Source organism: Mizuhopecten yessoensis, unplaced genomic scaffold, assembly GCF_002113885.1.
Source record: "Mizuhopecten yessoensis strain PY_sf001 unplaced genomic scaffold, ASM211388v2 scaffold10911, whole genome shotgun sequence".
NCBI lineage: Eukaryota > Metazoa > Mollusca > Bivalvia > Pectinida > Pectinidae > Mizuhopecten > Mizuhopecten yessoensis.
The window spans coordinates 841915-865933 of NW_018408783.1; the positions used below are offsets into that span (position 1 = coordinate 841915).

At 37.2% G+C, this 24019-nt stretch overlaps 1 protein-coding gene across 2 annotated transcripts in view; it reads left to right on the forward strand.

Annotated features, from left to right (window-relative positions):
- The window catches only part of LOC110463486 (5-hydroxytryptamine receptor-like), an 82196-nt gene that overhangs the window by 39869 nt on the left and 18308 nt on the right, over positions 1-24019 (forward strand). Inside the window, exon 1 of one of the 2 annotated variants that reach the window (XM_021518104.1) lies at positions 12431-12676. The exons of the other annotated variant lie outside the window; for it this stretch is intronic. The gene's annotated coding sequence lies outside the window, so the exon portion shown is untranslated. Of the gene's footprint in view, positions 1-12430; positions 12677-24019 lie in introns of those variants that run through there. 2 annotated transcript variants of the gene reach the window in all.

The following is a 24019-nucleotide window of genomic DNA, read 5'->3' on the forward strand; positions in this document are numbered from 1 at the left end:
TTTCAGGCGGCCATTTTGTTTGTTTACATATCCCTACACCTGAAACAGGCAGTTGTAATTATAGTCGAGCAGTTGTAATTATAGCCTATATAATTATACTTGCCCTCTAACACTGTTGTAATGGGACGGCGCGGGGGCAAATGTAAATATTAGTAAATGGTAGTCCACCTACAGGGCTTCACCTTTCCTAGGGGGACTGATAGTCCTCCTACAGGGCTTTACCTTTTCTAGGGGGACTGGCAGTCCACCTATAGGGCTTCACCTGTCCTATGGGGACTGATGGTCCACCTACAGGGCTTCACCTTTCTTAGGGGGACTGGTAGTCCACCTACAGGGCTTCCCCTTTCCTAGGGGGACTGAAAGGCCACCTACAGGGCTTCACCTGACTTATGGGAACTGATTTTCAACCTAAAGGGTTTCACCTTTCTTAGGGGGACTGGTAGTCCACCTACAGGGCTTCCCCTTTCCTAGGGGGACTGATAGGCCCCCTACAGGGCTTCACCTGTCTTAGGGGGACTGATAGTCCATCTACAGGGCTTCACCTTTCTTAGGGGGACTGGTAGTCCACCTACAGGGCTTTACCTTTTATGGGGGGACTGGCAGTCCACCAACAGGGCTTCACCTGTCCTGGGGGGACTGGTAGTCCACCTACAGGGCTTCAACTGTCCTAGGGGGACTGATAGGCCCCCTACAGGGCTTCACCTGTCACAGGGGGACTGATAGTCCACCTGCAGGGCTTCCCCTGTCCTATGGGGACTGATTATCCACCTACAGGGCTTCACTTTTCCTAGGGGGACTGATAGGCCACCTACAGGGCTTCACCTTTCCGAGGGGGACTGATAGTCCACCGACAGGGCTTCACCTGTCCTAGGGGGACTGATAGTCCACCTACAGGGCTTCACCTTTCCTAGGGGGACTGAAAGTCCACCTACAGGGCTTTACCTTTTATAGGGGGACTGGCAGTCCACCTACAGGGCTTCACCTGTCCTATGGGGACTGATTGTCCACCTACAGGGCTTCACCTGACCTATGGGGACTGATTGTCCACCTACAGGGCTTCACCTTTCCTAGGGGGACTGGTAGTCCACCTACAGGGCTTCAACTTTCCTAGGGGGACTGAAAGTCCACCTACAGGGCTTCAACTTTCCTAGGGGGACTGATAGTCCACCTACAGGGCTTCACCTGTCCTAGGGGGACTGATAGTCCACCTACAGGGCTTTACCTTTCCTAGGGGGACTGGTAGTCCACAAAGATAGTCCACCATGTCAACCATCTTGTTGCGTAAAAGAACCACTAGAATCGAAGTAAGGACTCAAATATTTAAAAATCTTCTTTGTAGATGTAAAACGCTTAGCAAAGTAAACGTTTTACTGTGCCATATTGCCATTTCGCCATTTAGGACTCATCCGATGTATTGAAGGTCAAAAGAATGGACAATCCATGTATGTATATTGACATAAAGGTAAGCAAGCAGCTTATATGATGATCTATAACGCTATATACCTACCAGCATTAATATTGATGCTGGAACACGAAGTCTGCAGTAATCAGTTATCGGAATCTCTGACCAACATTAATATACATAAGGGACGCACCTTGTCGCTCGGGAACGAAAACAAACGCAATTAAACGCAGCAATCGAAAACACAGGTAGAAATATAATCATGTTTGAAAAATTGTAACGAGGAATCAACCGAACATGACTAATGGCCTTTAGAATACCGATAGTAATGGTTTCAATTGTCGCAGGGACAGGACAGGGTCGTTAATACGATTCAGAATGCATAAATAAACGGAAGAGAATCGATCTGGGCCTGTTATTTAGTTGGTATAATAAGGAAACTGTGTTCTATGAGCGACAAGACGTCTTATTGTGATATACTGTAAGCACGGCTATGTTATGAACCGTGTATAGCATTCTAAGGTACAGTACTTAGTACCTCATTATTGTATCGCATACAAGTGGGTTTCAATGACAGTTGGCATTAATGTTATATGTACAGTGGGCATAAAGAAATAACTTACAGTGGGCATCAATTTATGACTTTGTACAGTGGGCATCAATATATTACGTACAATGGTCACCAATCTATTACGTACAATGGTCACCAATCTATTACGTTCAGTGGACATCATTGCAATACATTACATTACATGAAGCAACCTTAACGAACACGAGGCAGTGATGTATTTTACCAGATTATTTTACAGGAAAATCAATTTGCATGCCCTTGTTTCTGGAGTTAAATATTGCCGATGGTCTGTTTGAAGTTTTAAAATGTATTCTTGTTGCTGTCTATGCATGCTAATATAAACAGTGATGCTTCCTGCCAATACATAGTGCCTGTTCCGGGATGTTGTGAGCTTCGATCGGCAAATCTATCCTCGATGAATAGAGTTTTAGAGTTTAAAAAAATAATCATCAACCATAATTGTTTTGCAATGAGCGCACGAACTTCACTGTTTCTTTCAAGTATTCATCATAATGATAATGGTTATTGAAATATTGATTGGTATTATAACTGGTGAATAGTGTGTTACGAAGTTACATAATATACCTTATAATGTACTATTAAATGTCTTCGCTGTATCGTTAGTAATAACCCACCACACGCTTGTATTGAAAATATGGTTTACATTGTAAATAAGATTGGGATTATTTTTAAAACATTGGTCAAATAAATTCAGGAGCTGAAGCTCTTACTGTTGAAATCCAAACATGTACTCAGTGAGCAATTTGATAACCTCCCTACCACTTAAAATGAAGTTAAGTGTTAACTTTAGGAAAAACTTTATTCATTTTCAAACACAAATCGCTTGTGAGAGAAATCGACGGAACCCAAAGTAGTTTTTACATTATTACATAACCAGTGACTTTTGTTACCTAAGCTTTTTATCATAGTTCGATTACCACATGAAATTCTCTCATGTAAATATAGCACATCCATTGTTTATGTGACCATAGCAACCATAGCTACAGTATGAATCGTAGGCAGGGGGAGGAATCAAACTTTTTTCGGAGATGTTTCAATACTTTTTAAAATCTTATTACTGATAGACTTCCTCCTGAAAGTGACAAAGTGTGTATTCGAATTATTCCACTGACCTTCTACGCAGATGTCCATGGTTCGACCCCTGTACGAGCGTGGTATGCTTATCTCCTGTTCTACATATTTCTCATTTGATCCCGTACCAATATATCATAAAGACCTCTTAATCAAGTAAGAGACGGGTATGTTTATTCGTATTCTGGAACGGTGTCTGAAACAGCCCGCCTTGGTCGCAGTCATGACGTTAACTTTCTCTTGATGTACTAGAGAAAAGTTTGTTTGGGACATTGACCTTACCTACGTATCTCTCCGACACATATACAGCCGTAAAACCTTGGCTTTGTTAGGTTGACGATTACAACGACTTAACCTTTACGTACGTACATGCATTTCTGCTGATAAACAGTCAACAACTGCAGATCAATGATATATAGGTTTATTATGTTTTAGCAGTCCGTACTGGGAACTCCGTGTGGCACTCCTGGGAAATGATTTACCAGGTTCGCTTCCATCCCCGGATACAGCCAGGTCCCGATATCAACATGCTTTCCCGGGCTGCATTTTATCGAGATGTTATCTGTCTCCAGCGGTCTGTAGTGTGACAATAATGCGATTTACACGGAATAAACAAAGTTCGCTGACGTGTATCAGATATCGACATTTAATCAACCAACGACAGGTAGATATTTGATGAGGTTCAGTGCCTGGTCAGATGGATAATTATATTGATATCAGTTACAAAATTGATTGGTTATGTAATGGAGTAAGGCCAAAAACAAGTCGTAGTGAGAATGGACTTACCACTTTATTTTTCACAGAATAGATTGTTGGGTACTTTTTGTCTTACCACACCCTTGGTATATCGTTGCATTATAACAACGTCAAGATATTTAAGCATTAGAGCAAAATACATTCTTTCAAAAACTCCATAGTTTCGCTTATTTGACAAATAAGCAAATATTTGATATAATGCCCCTCGTTTTATTACCCACTTCGTTTACTGCAAGCTCATTTCAAATTCCCATTTTCTCGTTTTATTGAGAGATTCTTCATTCATTTCACTTACTTTATCGCCAAACCCCCTTTAACACGATTTTGACAAATGGGGGCAGTATTACGAGGTTTTACTGTATATGAAAATGATGTTCATGTCCACGTGATAATTAAGTGAAGTTTGGGTATTTGTCAGTCAGTCCCGTCATAAAAACAGGAACAACACATGAAATGACTAATTAAACATTATTCTGAATGATTCTAACAGTAAGGCTATGTTGCTGAATATAGTTATTATTGCATATTTAAGTCCGGCGTACATGATCAGAAATGATTCAATAACGGTAATAAACTTACTAAGTACTAGATTTTTAACAGAGAACGAACGTGAAAGCTTACAAATAACGGCATTTACACTGCAACCATCCTGATATAGAAAACTCAGAGAAGGGGGGTTAAAACAACCAAAGCCAGCACTGGTGTCTGTTTAACCTTATAGTCTTATTATTAGTGCGTAATAATAGCATCACTTGTTTGTTATTCATCAGCAAGTGTCTGTTGGATTAAATCTACTTCAAAGTGGAGATCATCGTGCGCAGAGTTCTGCTGGATTATTCACGAAGCAGCTGTTACTTTGTCCGTTAAATTATCCATGAATCCCTTTCGGCATTTAGTAATAAATACAGGTTTTTATGTTTATTAGCTATTGAACAACCCACTGGTAATGAATCTAACAATTATAAGTCACTCGTGCGTGTCTGTGTGTAGAGGGAACTTTAGTCATGCGAGAACACGTATTGTTCTCGTATACAATTTGTATAACGCGATTTTGATGCACATTAGATTGATCTCGGAATAATGTTTATTTTACAGTTTTCCATTGACTTAATATTGTCTCATAGTTTTTTCTTCAATCAAATTAGAGAGTGGGCGTAAGTTGAATTATATTAGTATGTGGATTTTTTCAATTGATTGCATTTTGCAGTTAAATTGCGATTACAGATTTACATGTTTAATAACACTTTGAGAGTAATTAGATTTGTGAATTTCCCCAACAATTTATTGCAACAATCCATTATAAAACCACTAGAGACTGTCTATTCTTAAACACAATGTAAAAGCGGTAGTTTTCGCCGTGTTGAAATGGTTGCATTTTTTGCGTCGGAGTTAATTTTATTCGAAAATATCCCCATTCGAATATTTGTTAATATATAATATATTTTTAAGAAATGCAGAATATACAGATTTCAGAATCATTGTTAACGCGAACAGTTCCACATCGTAGTCAGTTTAAAGGGTCATAACGCAAACATTTCCACATCGTAGTCAGTTAAAAGGGTCATAACGCGAACAGTTCAACATCGAGGTCAGTTTAAAGGGTCATAACGCGAACAGTTCCACATCGTAGTCAGTTTAAAGGGTCATAACGCAAACATTTCCACATCGTAGTCAGTTAAAAGGGTCATAACGCGAACAGTTCCACATCGTAGTCAGTTTAAAGGGTCATAACGCGAACAGTTCCACATCGTAGTCAGTTTAAAGGGTCATAACGCGAACAGTTTCACATCGAAGTCAGTTTAAAGGGTCATAACGCGAACAGTTCCACATCGTAGTCAGTTTAAAGGGCCATAACGCAAACATCTCCCCAAGCGAACATTTATCCCACGCAAAAATTTATCTTTTACAGTTATTGACCCAATTGCTTATTAACGGATTTTTTTTTTAAAAACGTCTCAGTTCGTTCGGTTATATAATCTTCAATGAGAACGACGGATTATGTCCCAACTGGGTATTTAGATTATAGAAGGTGAAAACTTACCACCGCCATCTTGTTACGTGTGGTGTACTGACTAGACCTGGTAGACATGGGCCGTTTTCGTTGAACCGGTTGGACCGGTCGGACCACAGTTGTTCGTTTATTAAATAAGGTCGGACCAGGTGATCTGATGCTGCTTTCAGGCGAGCCTTGACAAAGCCTTGCATTGCCTGCATGAACATATGCAGGTCTGCCAGGATTTATACCCGAAATTGTTACATTTAAAAACGGACAAACCGGTTGTTCCACATAAACGAACAGTCCCCTGGTCCTCGAGGTATGTGTAGTGTTACTAGACCTGGTCCCGGAGGTACTTAAACCTGGTAAATAGACCTGGTCCCGGAGGTACCAAATTCTTCCTAAACATGTTTTACTAAAACCCATCCTCTGACTGTATAACGCTAAAATACGTATATTCTGACGAGTAGAAGGGCAAAACTAGCACACAAAATGTAGTCGAGGCCAGTAAACCATAAGTCTATGAGATGTAGACGAGTGGTGGGGAGCGGTCGTTTGTAAGATGCCGTCTTGACATACACGTGTACCGGGATTTTAAAATGTCTAGAACTATTAAAATCTAATCTGTATGTCAACATCGTGACATGGTAGTACCCTATACATATTTAATTACCCCATCACAAGTTGGCTGTTTAAAAGTACAATGGGGTCGAGGGTTCTCTACAGAAGGACGATATAGGTAAACCCGTTACTTTGTATGTAAAGGCCTCGACGCTCACTCTACAGAAGCACTGAAGTTTGAATAATTTACGCATTTGAGATTAAATCGATTTAATGAATTACTGTTTGGCAGTCACAACAAAACCAAAGTCGTGATAGTTTAAAAGAGTGCATGTCGGAAGTGCATGTTCGTGGTGTTCACTTAACCTGTGACGTGTCTGTACGTGCATCCTTAACATTCAACAATTAACACCAGTAGTATCGATTTTACATTAATATATACGACATTATACGATCTATACTCACTCGAACCAGTTCACAGATTGTGCAATACGCACTTTCAGACAGGTATAATAAAAAAAACTCAAAGTGGAAAGGTATGGTATGCATTTGCAATCTGCAGTAAAATTGATTTCAACCGAAATTACCGATTGCAAATGAAACGCGGAACATGTATTGGTTGATTAATCAAGGCCATATACAGCGATTCGCTAACTCTAGCTTCTGTGATGTGGCTTACTGAACCACGAAGACATTGCAGAAAGACTCGATGTGAAGGAATATATCAAGAGGTATGGCGGTTAACTACATGTATTTCCATTAATTATTCAGTTAAGGAAATGAGAAGATATTTTAGAGTAACTAAATGAAGAGTAAAGAAATATTAACGCAACAAAACCAAAGTCTTGATAGTTTAAAAGAGTGCATGTCGGAAGTGCATGTTCGTGGTGTTCACTTGACCTGTGACGTGTCTGCACGTGTCTTTGTACACATAAGACTGACGAAGTGGTTGAAGGAAATCTTAAAATCTTGCATTGTCTCAATACTGTTAATTAGACCAGTTTTACTCTAGGCATGAACACTAACATAGTTACTAGGCCGTTTTTTTGTGTTTTTTTTTTGCACTCAGTGTTAATCATTCAGCATCATCAATAACAATACCGTGACAGTGTGCGTTTTCATTATTATTTGTTTATGATTGCTTTTGCCAAGTAAATAATAATTATATAAATACCATTATGAATATATATTTTCCATAAAAAAAACTTTCTTTATATTTTTGTTTTGTTTTTATTTTTATTTTTATTTTTTGTAGCGTTATTCTATATAATATATATATCATATTATGCATTACGAGAACATGATATATTTTGGCATTCCTTTTCTTTATACTTAATTATGTTTTCCAATACCTATAATGATAATAATGTGAAGTATGTTTTAAATCACATAGGTTATTAATGAAATAATATAATAATATATAGCAAATAAAGAAATAAAAAATATGTTTTGATATGTTTCATTTAAATAATATATCCAATATTTGAATACAACAATAACAATTTATTATATAAAGAGATCGAAATAAAAGATAAACAAAAATAAATATACCATTATATTTAGTATTTAGATAGATTATAAAAAGTTATCCATTTAAAAAAAACCACTGTGTTGGTCATTGTAATGAGCTGTCTTGATTGAAATGTTCATCATAATGCTTGTTGTCCTTTTTATTTATTTATCTATTCATAATTTCAAGTACATGTTACATTTACTCATTACTTTGTCCATTTGTTCATCTTCATCTTTCATTCCATTCATCTATAAATCTATCCATTCACATATCCAACTATTCATTCATTTATACCATATACATTATATGTAAGTTCATATTTTTTCCATGAAATACTTGATTGTACTTTTCCTCTTATTCTAATATTTTGTATGTAACATTTTTAATTCAAGTCATGCCATACATCTATCACTCTGTCTATATACATTAATTTATATATAAATTCATATGTTTTTGATGAAATAATTGATTGCACTTTTCCTATTATTCTTATATTTGGTATGTAACATTTTTAATTCATACTTAAATTGGGATAACAAATTGATTCCTTTCTGTTTCTGTTCGCTAATATGGTATACTTTATAAATGGTGTATCAATTATAGTAAGTAAAATATTGACCTCTGTGTAACTTTTACAGTTAATTTTGTAACCAACTACAATGTATTTTAGATTTTGCATATTTACTGTATATCCAACACCTTTAAATAGTTTTGTTATTCGTGCCCAATATATACTCAAATAGTCACATTCAATAAAGTAATGTCTATAATCCTCTGTGACATTACAAATGTGACATAAATTATTATTATCCTCGATTTTCCACTGATTTAGCAGTACTTTATTTGGTAATATGTTTTGAAAGAGTTTCCATCTATACATTTTATGACGGTTATCTTTCAGATTATAAAATATAAGTTACTAGGACTTTGATAAAACAGTTTGATGTCTTTGTCATCCACAGACCAACTTATGTTGTCTTTCTAACATTTCTGTACAGAACATGCATAATTAAAACACAAACGTTACACTCCGACAGTGGACATTCGGTGAGAAAGTCTTCAAAATAAAGACAAACACAAATAATTTAATTTTGCCTATCTCCCCCATAAATGTTTTTGGTATATATCGTATATACCTAAAAAGAAAAACAACTGATGACGGAACTACTTTTTACACTTCAGAATGCAAAATTACATCGCAGCATTTTTTAACGCATTTGTTTAGTTTATGTAAAAATTAAATAAATCTTTAACTGTGCATTTACAACGTGTTTGTCTACTTTTTTTAAATTAGATTATAAAGAATGCCCAAGATTTTGTTTTGGTATATATACGGAATATACCAAAACAAAATCTTGGTCATTCCTTAAGTAACTGACTTGTTCTTATAAAACAGAACATCTCATAGGATGTTAAAGAGCGGTCGATGATCATGATCGTCGTCTGTTGAACACCATATGTTCGGGTTTTATAGAGGTATAATGGATATGGAGTACCATCATCTACCTATAGCAAATGGCTTCCCGCAACGTACTCGAAGCCGTCATGATGTGCCTTAACATAGTTTGTCTGGTCTTCGTCAAATGAATGTACATGTAGACCGACTTTCTGGTGAATGTGAATCCACTAAATAGAACCGTTGTATTATGCTATCATTGTTTTCTATTCAGTTATAAGGTAAACATTTGATTTATGAATATTTGAAATGTTTGTTAAATGTTTGGTACTCTTTTAACATACAAACATTGCTAAGGTCAGTATATTCGTGTGTATGTCACTTTACCTTGATTGTTCTACTTAGGCCCAGCCGTGCGGTTGTGAACACCCCTGCATGTTCAGGGAAAGAAATAGCTCAGTTTTGTCTCACTACATGATGTTATAAGTGGCGAAAAGTGTGCCCTCCAACCCTGCAGAATCGTAGGGTTTCCTCTGTGAAGAACCCACCATTGATCTTCTGTTATCATTGCTACATTTTTGAATCAATAGCTTTCTTTTCTCACTTCCCTTCTTTGTCTTTTTGTCAGTGTCTCCCTAGGCACCTATTCTGGTATGACCTCAGCTGTAACGAGGAAATTAAACTCCTAAAAACAAGCAAGTTAACAATTAAGAATCTGCAAAAAAGGTTTTTTTACCGAGCACCTGTCATAAAAATTAATTTCATTAGGAACCTTAGTTTTTCCTGAAATTCTATTCTTGAATTATACAGTAATACTGTTATGGAATTTCGTGATGGTAAATGATGTGATATGAAATAAAAAAAAAAAAATCGTTTCAAGGATAAAATCGTTTTCCCCGTCTAAATCACATAACATCCACCATCAAAACTAAACATTCATTGTTAATTGCAAAATAGCTACGCGTTTTAACTGAATATAAGATAAACATAATATACTGACGTCACTAGTGATTGAACTTTGATTTTATCAATTACGTTGCTTGCTGTCAGTTTTTAATCAAATACGAGAAAGGAGAGTGTTTGAGAACTTCTGAAATAGATTAAATGCGCTTGGATTTTGTACACAAGAGCCAGACTTGTGGCATTTGCATGCAGGACAAAACACACGCCTAACCTATTTACACCCTTATTTTGAGATCTGTTCTTTGTTCTGGGAGTTTACTAAACGAATACGAATCGTAACATAAGCCTGTATTTGATTTGCAAAAACAGAAAACGATTTGAAATGGCTCTGTGTCAAATTTGTCTGGAAACCCATCTGGCAGTGCATACAATGCAGCTTTGCTAATCCGGACATTCTGACTCACCGAAGTATTTCCTGGCTTCCGTTAATCACGAATTATTTGGAGACTGCATTCGGTCACAAATTAGCCACGGTGCCTTTATAAGTATGGGGTAGATTCGTTTACTTTGTAAACAGTTATTTTCTTAATGTTTTGACATATTGTTTGTCTCAAGCCGTACTTATCTTTAATGTTATTTTGTCTGTTAGTCTGGTTTTGTGCAGTTTGTTTATCCGTTCAGAATGTTTTGCTTATATTCAGAGATGTCCGTCTTGAAGGATCGCTTGCTTGTGTCAAGAGATGGTTTTCTATGTTCAGTCATACATGTAGTCGTCCATGCTCAGAAATTGTTTTCTTAGTTCAGAGATTCTGGTATATATATAAAGATAGTTGTTCATGTGTAATGCGCTTTGTTTGCGTTCGGTTTGTTTGGCTATGTGCAAAGATCTTTATGTGCAGAGTTTGTTCAAGTACATTCAAAATTTGTCTTTGCTAAGATATTGCTTTCTTTGTAAAGATAGTATTGTCCATGTTTAGGGTTTGTTGCGTCTGTTCAGAGATTGTTGTATGTTCGGAGATTGGTTTCATTGTTAAGATGTTTAGAGAATTCTGTTTATATTCAGAAATTATTGGCTATTTTAAGCATTTGTTGTCTATGTTCAGAGATAGTTGGCTATCCTCAGATATTTTGGCTACGTTCAGAGATAGTTGACTATCCTCAGATATTTTGGCTATGTTCAGAGATAGTTGGCTGTCCTCAGATATTTTGGCTATGTTCAGTGATAGTTGGGTATCCTCAGATATTTTGGCTATGTTCAGAGTTAGTTGGCTATCCTCAGATATTTTGGCTATGTTCAGAGATAGGTGGCTATCCTCGGATATTTTGGCTATGTTCAGAGATAGGTGGCTATCCTCAGATATTTTTGCTATGTTCATAGATAGTTGGCTATCCTCAGATATTTTGGCTACGTTCAGAGATAGGTGGCTATCCTCAGATATTTTGTCTATGTTCAGAGATAGTTGGCTATCCTCAGATATTTTGGCTATGTTCAGAGATAGTTGGCTATCCTCAGATATTTTGGCTATCTTCAGATGTTCAGATAATGTTTTCTACTTTCAGAGAATGTTACAGTGAATCTGTGTCGAATTTGGTTGTTTATGTGCACAGTTTTTGATTTTTCCCCCAGGTATATCTACAATGTTTGCTGTCTATATTCAATGTTTATTTATTTGCAATATGCTTGTTGTCTTTATAAAAATATCACTCACTTATATTCATAGATTGCTTTGTATGTGTAATGGCTGTTGTCTGTGTTTAGAGTGTGTCTATGTGGAATATTTCTGTATATGCAAATTCACAAACGTTTGGTTATGATTTGCAAATATTTAGTTATGTTCAGTCTGTGTGCGTGTGATTGTTCAGAATTCGTTTGTCTATATGTAGAATTCATTAGTTTGTTCATGTAGTATTTGCGTGTCTGTATAAAAGCGAAGCAACGTGTGAAAGAAAGGAGTAATTCCCCATCTTAAAACAGCTCATTCCGTTAACACCTAAGCTATTTTCCAGATTTTAACCTAAAAATAGTGACAACGAAATTAGCCACAGCACAGTATATTAGCACGGGCGTGTTATTGTTGTGGTATATAGTACAGTACAGCTACACTAAACGTTTAACAGGAAATGTAACACTCTAGTTTAAAGCGTACGTACCCAACAAGTATCGAGACGGCGTCTGTACCGTTTTAATTACTAGACCCAAACTCCCCAATGATTGGACCGTTGAGTCACCTTCCCTAATCTGAAGGAAGGACCGATGACATCGGAACGTTATAGATGTATGCCAAGCGTTTTAGAAAGTCACGGGACATTAGCTTTGTTATGAAAAATCTATATACCTGAATTAGTAAATGGGCAGACATGACTGGATATCCACAGCTGCTGTATTCCGTAGAGTAGTTTGTGATGCGGCAGATACACGGGTGCGTGCTGGCGGTATGTGTAACATGGGGATTTATAAGTCGACGAGCGAATCAGGGCATGTCAAGGTAAGTAGATATTTACAAACTATAACGCACAAACAATACGAAAGTAGGCTTGAGAAAAAAGCTGCACAACTAAAGTGTTACCATGTAGACGGAAACGTTAAAACAAAATTTTAGGACATTGTAGTTTTGCTGTTTTCATTCTAAAGTAGGCTTTTGAATATCGCGTGCTTTCGAAACGATTACAAAAAATCTTACCTGTAAACCAGATGTCTAAATCGCCAAGTATCGTACTAACAGTTCTGAAGTGGTAATATATGTAATTGAATTCAACGAACTATCTATGTGTCTGTATTGACGTGTTATATAAATGCGAAGTAGTTTAGCGCTCTCTATTCTTATGGGCATTTATAAATGAAATCACAGGATTTAGAAACAGTTTATGTATAACTCCGCGTCCATGTAACAAAACCGGGTGATTGTTTCACTTATAAGTCGTCAATTGGAGTCTTTGGAAATTGGTTAAAATGAAACCATGTTTTCTGTTTCGTAATATTGCTTCCTTTTTGTCTTTTAACCAATACATTTCTGAAAGAATGCCGAGGTAAATAGATGGAATTCTTGTATTTATTATCTCCATTATATCTTGTGAGTTTTGACACATGAGCAATGTTCGAAATCTGTGTTTGTAACATTTTGACATATATCCAGGAAAATACTTTCATCACGCAGATAAAATAAATAAACTACAAAGTAAATTGACGTGAAAATGTAATCCAAATGATGTTATGAGGTACTTTTCCGTATATCTAGAGCTTAAATTAGCTGAGTATTTATTTTACAATCTTAGAAAGCTGTAGGAGAATGACTAGGGCGGGCGGTGATGTGGCGATATCTCCACAGGGAGATGGCTGTTCAATTACGCGCCTGATTACTGTCGATATTTCCAAATTGAATCACAGTGTAACGGTTCGTTATATACGATAATAAACAAGCGGGTACCTGATTCATATCTCCTACATCTAGTGCTTCATATACTAAATGGTGACGATTTACACGAGGTTACATCTTGTGCTTAATGAACAAAATGGTGACGATTTACACAAGGTTACATCTAGTGCGTATACACTAAATGGTGACGATTTACACGAGGTTACATATTGTGCTTCATACTGTACACAATTTGGTGACGATTTACACGAGGTTACATCTAGTGCGAATACACTAAATGGCAACGATTTACACGAGGTTACATCTAGTGCGAATACACTAAATGGTAACGATTTACACGAGGTTACATCTAGTGCGTATACACATAATGGTGACGATATACACAAACTGTTGGCGATTTACACGAGGTTACATCTAGTGCTTCATACACTCAATGGTGACGATATACACGAGGTTACATCTAGTGCTTCATGCACAAAATGATGACGATTTACACAAGATTACTTCTAGTGCTTCATACACTAAATGGTGACGATTTACACGAGGTTACATCTAGTGCGCAAAACAAAAACTGGTGACGATTTACACGAGGTTAATTCTAGTGCTTATACACAAACTGGCGACGATTTACACGAGGTTACTTCTAGTGGTTCATACACTAAATGGTGACGATTTACACGAGGTTACATCTAGTGCGTATACACAAACTGGTGACGATTTACACGAGGCTACTTCTAGTGCGTATACACCAACTGGTGACGATTTGCACGAGGTAACATCTAGTGCGTATACACAAAATGGTGGCGATTTACACAAGGTTACTTCTAGTGCTTCATACACTAAATGGTGACGATTTACACGAGGTTACAGCTAGTGCGTATACACAAAATAGTGACGATTAACAGGAGGTTACATCTAGTGCGTACACACAAAATGGTGACGATTTATACGAGGTTACATCAAGTGCGTATACACAAACTGGTGACGATTTACACGAGGTTACTTCTAGTGCTTCACACTAAATAGTGACGATTAACAGGAGGCTACATCTAGTGCGTACACACAAAATGGTGACGATTTACACAAGGTTAAATCAAGTGCGTATACACAAACTGGTGACGATTAACACGAGGCTACTTCTAGTGCGTATACACCAAATGGTGACGATATACACATACTGGTGACGATTTACACGACGTTACATCTAGTGCGTAAACATCAACTGGTGACGATTTACACGAGGTTACTTCTAGTGCATATACACAAACTGGTGACGATTTACACAAGGTTACATTTAGTGCGTATACATTAAATGGTGACGATTTTCACGAGGTTACATCTAGTGCGTCATACACAAAATGGCGACGATTTACACAAGGTTACATCTAGTGCTTCATACACTAAATGGTGACGATTAACACGAGTTTACTTCTAGTGGGTATACACTAACTGGTGACGATTTACACAAGGTTACATTTAGTGCGTATTCACTAACTGGTGACGATTTACACAAGGTTACATTTAGTGCGTATACACTAAATGGTGACCATTTACACGAGGGTACATCTAGTGCTTCATACACAAACTGGTGACGATTTAAGCGAGGTTACATCTAGTGCGTAAACACTTAATGGCGACGATTTACACGAGGTTAAATCAAGTGCGTATACACAAACTGGTGACGAGTTAAACGAGGGTACATCTAGTGCTTCATACACAAAATGGTGATGATATACGCAAACTGGTGAGGATTTACACGAGGTTACATCTAGTGCGTAAACACTTAATGGTGACGATTTACACGAGGTTACATCTAGTGCGTATACACTAAATGGTGACGATTAACACGAGGTTACATCTAGTGTTTCATACGCTAAATGGAGACGATTTACACGAGATTACATCCAGTGCGTATACAATAAATGGTGACGAGTTAAACGAGGTTACCTCTAATGCGTATACACAAACTGGTGACGATTTATACGAGTTTATGTCTAGTGCGTATACACAAACTGGTGACGATTTATACGAGTTTACGTCTAGTGTGTATACACAAACTGGTGACGATTTACAGGAAGTTTCTTGTAGTGCAATATACACAAACTGGTGACGCTTACATGAGGCTCAATTCAGTGTTATATTCACAAAATGATGACGTTTACACGATATTACATCTAGTGCTTAATGCAAAAACTAGTGACGCTTACACGAAGCTCCTTCTAGTGAAATGTACACAAACTGATGTCGTTGACGCGATGTTTCAACTTGTTCTATATACTCAAACTGATGACGTTTACACGGGGTTACATCTAATGCTGTATACGCATAATGATGACATTTATATAAAGTTACATCTAGAGCGATATGTACACAATATTGTGACGTTTGCATGAAATAACATCTAGTGCTTTATTTACGAAATTTCATGTTTACACGAGGTTACATCTAGTGCGATAAACGGAAAACGATAACGTTTACGGGATGTTACATCTTGTGCGATAAACGGAAAACGATAACGTTTACGGGAGGTTACATCTAGTGCGATAAACGGAAAACGATAACGTTTACATGAGGTTACATCTAGTGCGATAAACGGAAAACGATAACGTTTACGCGAGGTTACATTTAAAAAATATAACAACGAAAGCAGAGAGCAGTAAATACCATATGTATATGCCTTAGTTTGTCTCCGGGGACAGAACCCACACCCTTACACGCTTAGGTGCACTCTCAACACCAGAGCCAGGTATCGCCAAGTAAGCCGTTAGGGAAAGAAAACGCATGTAGAAGGGACAGAAAAGTGCTGCAGTGAGTAAGATGGATTTATTTTGATCGTATAAGCGTCCCTAATGAAAAGAAGATACCCTTTTCTAGAGAGGTTACCGCATTCGTCGCCTCTTATAAATTACGCGATTTTACCATTTAGAGCATTTTATCTCCATACAAATTACAGGCATTGTTATACAATAAATTCAATCTCTAAATTATAGATAAGATCAATCATCCACGCACCTGTTTACAGTAACTCATTCCTTTCTCAATTTCCGACCTGCAGGGATGATGGGTATTTAACCATGAAAAGGTATAATTCCAGGTATATAATGTAGCAATGACAGTCGCGTGTACAATGGGACTGTGAATATTGTATAAGGTCATCATGAATTGTCTCTCAAACTTCGCTCAGGTACACAGCTTGGACGTTATTCTACTCCTGATGGTAATATTTTAATATCAGTCATAGCTACATGATATTAACATTCTCAATGAGTTTTTTTGTAAAAAACTGCCATTGATACTACAATGCTTGGACAAAACATGACCTTACTCGTTCTGATGTAATTCTACTCCTGATGGTAATACTTTAATATCAGTCATAGCTACATGATATTAACATTCTCCATGAGTTTTTTTTTAAACTGACATTGATACTACAAAGCTTGGACAAAACCTGACCTTACTCGTTCTGATGTAATTCTACTCCTGATGGTAATATTTTAATATCAATCATAGCTACATGATACTGACATTCTCCAGGAGTTTAAAAAAAATCTGATATTGATAATGTTACAAGTCAAGACCTACTGTAGAACGTACAGATAAACAGAGAACTTATCCGAAGGATTGGACATGCAATGTATACCAATGGTATACTTTAAAACCTTGAGCAGTGTACAAAAGGACCACACCATATCACTTTGAAAATTAATTATTTCCTTGAGACCATGTTATTTACTGACTGTTGTTTTGGTAATTTTTCTATTCAATGACGTCATGAATCATACCGATATAATAAATGTATGTCTTCACGTTTCATTACGTCATTTTGCGTACTTCCTGTTCAGGGTTAGAAAAAAGAAGTTACCGAATGGAATTAATTGCTTTCCTCGTGTGGGATTTCCTTGTCCCAGACCTGTCCAGAATGATACACCCTTCTTGTTTTCTTTGCACACGTGAAACGGTTATGGAATAACATTTTTGAGGCGACACATATGAAAGCTTGAATCGTTTTCTAATACGTAATATAAACATGTTTGGCTCTTTTTTATCAGATACAAAATGTAAAAGACACAAAGTAAACAAATATTCTACAAGCGAGTCTATGGCTTTAATTGTCTGCAATAGAGATCGTATGATCCTGTCTAATATCAACATTCACACGCCATTTATACGGTAATAGAAAAGTGATCCTTTACTGCGTGGGGCTACTTTTGTGAGAAATTCAAGTAGCAAGCAAACTTTATCCCATTTCTCAGTGTATCCATGTCAAACAATCATCATGTCATCAAGTTTGGTACACGTGCAAAAAATGACATATTTACTAAAAAAAATTTTTTTTTTATTAAAATGTATCTATAACTCATTATGTTTTAGTTTTGTGCACGTAGCGAGTGTCGATAAATGCTCTGCTCAGATGTATACATGTGTCACATAGGATTGTCGTGGTGCCTTTAACTACAGCTTGAGTTAAAATTGAGTAGGATTCATTTTCAAAGAAAGTATGGGAGAAAAATAGCATATGACAAGCAGAGAAATATCAACGTTAGGAATAAGATTTTTTTTCAGTTTTAGATCTCAACATGGTCTCACGTTGAACCTCAGAAATATCAGTTTTAGTACGTGTATAAGGCTGCGGGTTCTCTGTCGTCGTCGTATGGGAGTGTGTGTAAAATGATGAACTTTCAGGTTCGCTGTTTAATAGTACAATAATAAAGACCTAGTCCTGTGAATAATTAATGATAACCTGTATACGCTTTGTCTGGTTTATGATGATACCATGAATACGCCTTGTCCCGTGGATATCATAGCCGGATGTGACCGGGTGATAAACATCCTTTCCGTATAGGCGACCGGGGTTCAATTCCGAATAACCACGGTGTATATACTGATCTTGGATTGTACAGTATATGTTGTAACGTTCAAATAAGCTAGTAATATGGGAAGGAGTGCCGTCAGTCCGGGGCGCAGTCCGATAGCAAAAGATAACATTAATATGCTACCGATACACGCACACAGACAAGCACATACATGGAGGTATTGGCGAGGTGGCTTAGAGCCAGTAAATAGCGCCTGATAATGCAGTTTATTTGAACTCCTCATATTGCACTTAATGTACCGCATGAAATTGATTGTGTGAGTTCTAAATACGTGTATTGTAAAGCAGCATGGACCAGTGTGTTCTAGCTAGATAGGGCGGCAATTCGAATGTTTATACAAATGATATACCATAGGTATCAATAGCCCCATGGATAATGTTACCATCGATTCACATTGTACCTTTTATAATGGCGCAATAATATATGACGATACTTTTCCGGCTATGATGTTAGTTTACTTGTCGAGTTTGTACGGAGTATGATAGTACTAGGTGCTTACTAATTAATTATGACCGTATTAAATTGATTATATATCACATAACACTATCCAATTATTTCCATAAAAACGACGGGCTTTGTTATCCAAACATTTCAATTTCTAAATTATAGATGAATAAAGGTAATTACACACCCCATTGTACATTAACTAAGCGTTACAAGAATAGATGTCCCCAACTGATCGATGCCTCCTGATCCACCTTCAGGGTAGGGTAAGCCGCGTGGTCTGATACGTCACAGCGAGGATTAGGTTAGGGGCGACACTAGGTGAAGGGACGCCTGTTTGATTCTGAGGGCATTATTGGAAGGGGGCTGGTAAAATGTGTCCCTAAATATAGTATTCAGGTGTATAAACTATAATATATACATATCTTTTCAATATCTTTATCATCATTTAACTTGAAGAATGCCGTAAAGTCATTTTCAACATCAATCTTGCTGTCTGGTCTGTTAACAAACATATCAGAGTATGTGTTGAAGATATAGTCTTTCAAAATGCAAATCAAATACTTCAGATAAAAATCGCAAGCGTCTTAATAGCGGTTGTTATATATAGTACAAGCGTCATACTCTCAATGGTATTAGACATATATATAGCAAGCGTCACACTCGGTGATTCGACGCGTGTTACGTATACACTCTCAATGATAAGAGACATTCAACGTAAAGCTTCTTTAAAGTCTTAAGAAGGGATAAAACAAGATTTTATTGACAGTTGCTATAGATTATGCCACAAGGTAGAATACTTATTAACGGCAGATCTACTTAGACTAAAGCAAAAACGTGTAGAACGGAAAAGATACTGATTTCTGTCCAATAGTCCCAATCCTACAGTAACTTTAGTCCAGCATAAGTCATCTCACACGATCATGTAGTGGGATGGTTGCAGGTCTTATTTTTCATAGAGACTTCGTCATGACGTAATGTGTATACCCAGAATGTACTGGCGGGGCTGCCCGTTTACTAACGGAATATGTGTACATGATTGTACTCCACGACGAACCTACGCTAGTATTAAAATGTCGCCTGGTATACGCACGAGAAGGAAAGTTGAAAACATTTACACAATTCTGGCAGACTATTATATAATATATAAAACATGTCTGGACTGACTTAACATGAACTGCTCAACCTAATTAGAATATATTTAGAGGAAGAAAATAGTATGTTACACATTAAATATGGTACGATGACACGAAGGCCTGTCTGTTCAATTAAAATTACGTGTACAGAACCTGATCAAAGCTGGATATCATCAACCAACATCAAGATAAGCCTTCGTCATCTTCCACTTCCCTTCACCGACGTGTACAGAAGTACGTTCTCGGTACCGTATTAGTCAGTCGCGGTAATACATATGCTGTCTCGTAATCAGTCGTGGTCGCCATTAGTACGACATCGGTACTGTTAAGTTAGTGCTGGAGGGCCCTACATTTTGTTCGTGCAATAATCTCGATGCCTTTCTCTTTTACTACTTCTGCATACATGAGCAGGTTTTAATCAAATGTGCCGCCTTAATAATTTTACAAATAGATGTGTTTTGTGCTTCATTTGTATATCTACTGATATTTCAGCAGTTCGACAAAACCATGTCGTCGGACTGTGTTAAGATTGAACAATCTGTACAACTATTGTATCAGAATTATATGCATGTATATGTCGAACCTATCGACCTCTTTCATTGCCGAAAGGTTACAGTAAGGAATGAGTGGAGGAGGCTTGGTGTAATTGGCCTGGAAAGAAAACAGTTTATACGTGTTTATAAGTATGCCATCATTTTGGTGTGCAAGAATGTGGGAGTTGGCTAGCCCATGAGAATACCACACGCGGTCACTGCAGGGATCTTAACACGTGGTCATCTAAGATTCCTAGCCGACGGTCAATACAAACAGACAACTTGAGAAGCAAAGCACATGGTCACGATGAAAACATATCTGTGTGAAAGGATATAAAGAGATGGCTGTATCTAAAACAATACAACCGCGCTCCTTGATTGCTTCGTTTTGTATTTACATAAAACATGTTCCTTAAGAATATCATTTACTTCCTAATTGCCCTTTTTACTGGATGAAATATAATGAACCCTTTTATAACTCAATAAATACGCAACTATTCCGATAAGAAGACGTGCCTCGACTAATGAGTTGGTGTCGTGCGCAGTTCACGGCATTTATGACCCTTGTAACCCGACGTTCACCACATTATGAATCTGAAAAATGATCAGCCTATCTCTAACTAACCTCTGTCCTGCCCAATCAAGTTTTGTGGGCGTAGTGTACCACAGTTAATTTGTTCCTATCAGCACATATAGTACATGACGCCGATGAATTACAATTGTAGCCTCGATTTTGCTGCAAGTGTTCGAGATTAACGCTCTATTATGTATAGTCGTATCGTAAAGGACTAGTTTGTTAACAGGTAATATTATAAGGCCAAGGTCACTGTTCAATAGAAAACCGATTACTTCACAATAACTTAAGTTAGCTAAATCAGATTCAAACCCAATACAGTGCTGCCTTATCCAAAACACTAGCATGTATTACCCATCAGGCTAAAAGGTTATGGTTTAAATGAAAAGTTCGTACAATTAGTTGAGTTACCACGGCAAATCACACCTAAACGTCAAGCAGAGGTTCCTTGCCAATAGTACACGAATTTGATTGCTTTTTATGTCAAAGGCCAATATCCCTGTTATTATAGCAAATAGAACATATTTTCTTGTCCACTAGCCACAGTTCCATTTGGTGGACCAGGGGTTCAATACCCGAAGTCGTCGCACCGGTTGCTTTTCAGGTCTTAAGGTCAAAGATCTCGTTTACTGTTACTATACATGTAATTATAACTGTCAGCGCAAAAACACGTATGGCTCAATCAAATTTTCTGCGATTGTATTTAATGTAAAACAGTTAAAGGTCAATGTACATGTAACCAATACAACGAACTTTGGTGATCTAAATTAAAAAAAATAAGTGTCTACACCATAAATCTAGACACTTTAGCTCACTAACACTCGCACGTCAGGCAGAGGTCCCCTGCCAGAAATGGTTGCGTTTAAGGTCAGACTGCCATATTCAATGAAGGAGACATCTAGGTATTAGTACGTGGATTTAAATACAAAATTCGTTTCCGCCCGATTGTGAAAAATCGGTGAATTTAAAGTTATAAACTTTATTCATTTACAGACTATACTAATCACTCTTGTTGGCCCGGATGTTAGCGCGTCGGGGTCTTACTGTGGGAGGAAACCGGAGTACCAGGAGCAAACCCACGTGTTTGGGCAGGTGACCCCATACCTATTTGTTTCCTATCGGGGAATCGAACCCCAGCCGCTTGGCGAAAAGCAAGTGATTAATTCAAAGTTAACATTACACAAGCTTTCCTTGCTGAAAAAAACCTGTATCAGCATTGGTGTGCATGTGAAAAGTATCACGTGCCTACCGAATATAATATATACTTCTAATAAGTCCTTGACACATTTTCATTTGATGTTTTTGAAGGATCACTGTTACTTAGGTATGCGACACTAGTGAACAACAAGTTTTCAGACAGTAACTGTTTTTCGAACAGAGTATCCTTGTCCAAACATTCGCATGGGATCGCTTTTTTGTTCAAATCCAAAGGTTGAAAGCGCTGTTACTCTAACCAGAACAGTTTCCACGCAGTGTCTTTATAATTCGCTTGAAGCTTGCTTTATCAAATTAGCACACGAGAATTTTCAGTCAAAATTGCTAGCATAGGATAAGTTCTAAGAGACAAAAGTAGGTCACTGTTAAATTTATTTTGGAAGCAGCAGAGCATTTCCAACTAGTGTTATCTCTCATCTGAACACAATCAGCGGGGAATGGGTATAGTCCGTGGTATTGCTCAGTGATGACTTATTAAAACTTGGTTTTTTTTGTAGGTTTTTTGAACGATATTGAATACTGGTCACAGCGATGTCTGGCCAATCCCCTCCGTATCAGTTAGCTACGAATCACATCCGCATGAGACACGTGCACGTGGTCCTGTGCCGTCGGCGTGTTTCGTTGGTGTTGTCGTCGTGAACATGAACAGCTGTTCATACAAATTAACAGTGTACTACCACAATACACCCTTAAGCTAATTGTAATATACAGGACCGTCAATTCTTTTTAACAGGGATACAACCAAATTCAAAACACTCAATTTAACAAACAAAAAAAAAAATACAGTCGTACGCGTATATATATATGTAGTAACTATACATAGACAACTATAATTCTCTATGAAGTTGATTCGGAGTACGGATAGGTCTCATTCAACCAGACTCTTGTTGTTTGCACAAGTGATTAAGCGTCTGGTTGAACGAGACTAAATACGGATTAGTCTAAGGACATTATCGTCTGATAACCGTCTTTTTGTGCTTAATAGTTTTTATAAAAAAGAAAGAAATGAATATGATGCATAAAAACGTTTCAATTGAAATACATGTATTGCCTATGCGACCAGACTCCCACTGTACATAAGATTGCGTAACTACTGTATTCGTCGCTTTACATCGTACTGGTTATATAAATCTACTGAGATACGCTGAAATGTAATTATAAACATATCTTTTTGATGAGTTTGGTTTGAAAAGTAAATGGAAAAGACTAAATACAATCAATCCAATAGTTAGAATTGGAATATTTTTCTTAGAAATATTTGTTTTTAATCGGTTAAACATCATCAAGAGTGACTATGTACAGTGATGTTGGAGTGAAAGTGACGTGTACTTTAGACTAAGCACATACAGGTTATGGGAATTATTTCAATAACCTACCATTTGCTGAACATTGTCTGTTTCTTAATGATCAGCTAACAGCTGTTAAACGTTGACCCATTGACCAGAATGCTAGTGACATTATCTGTAACTGTATCCCGATAATACATCTGTAACATGATATACAAGGAATAGACTTTAGTATAACCAACACACAAGAGGGCTCGTTAGGTTTGCTAATTCGATGTTCAAATCAATATCGATCTAATTGGAAGAATTTAGCGCAAATGTTATTGACATGGGTAAGACTTTTCAGCTAAAGTAAGCATTACAAAGTTACTCACGGCAGGGATCGTTTGAAGC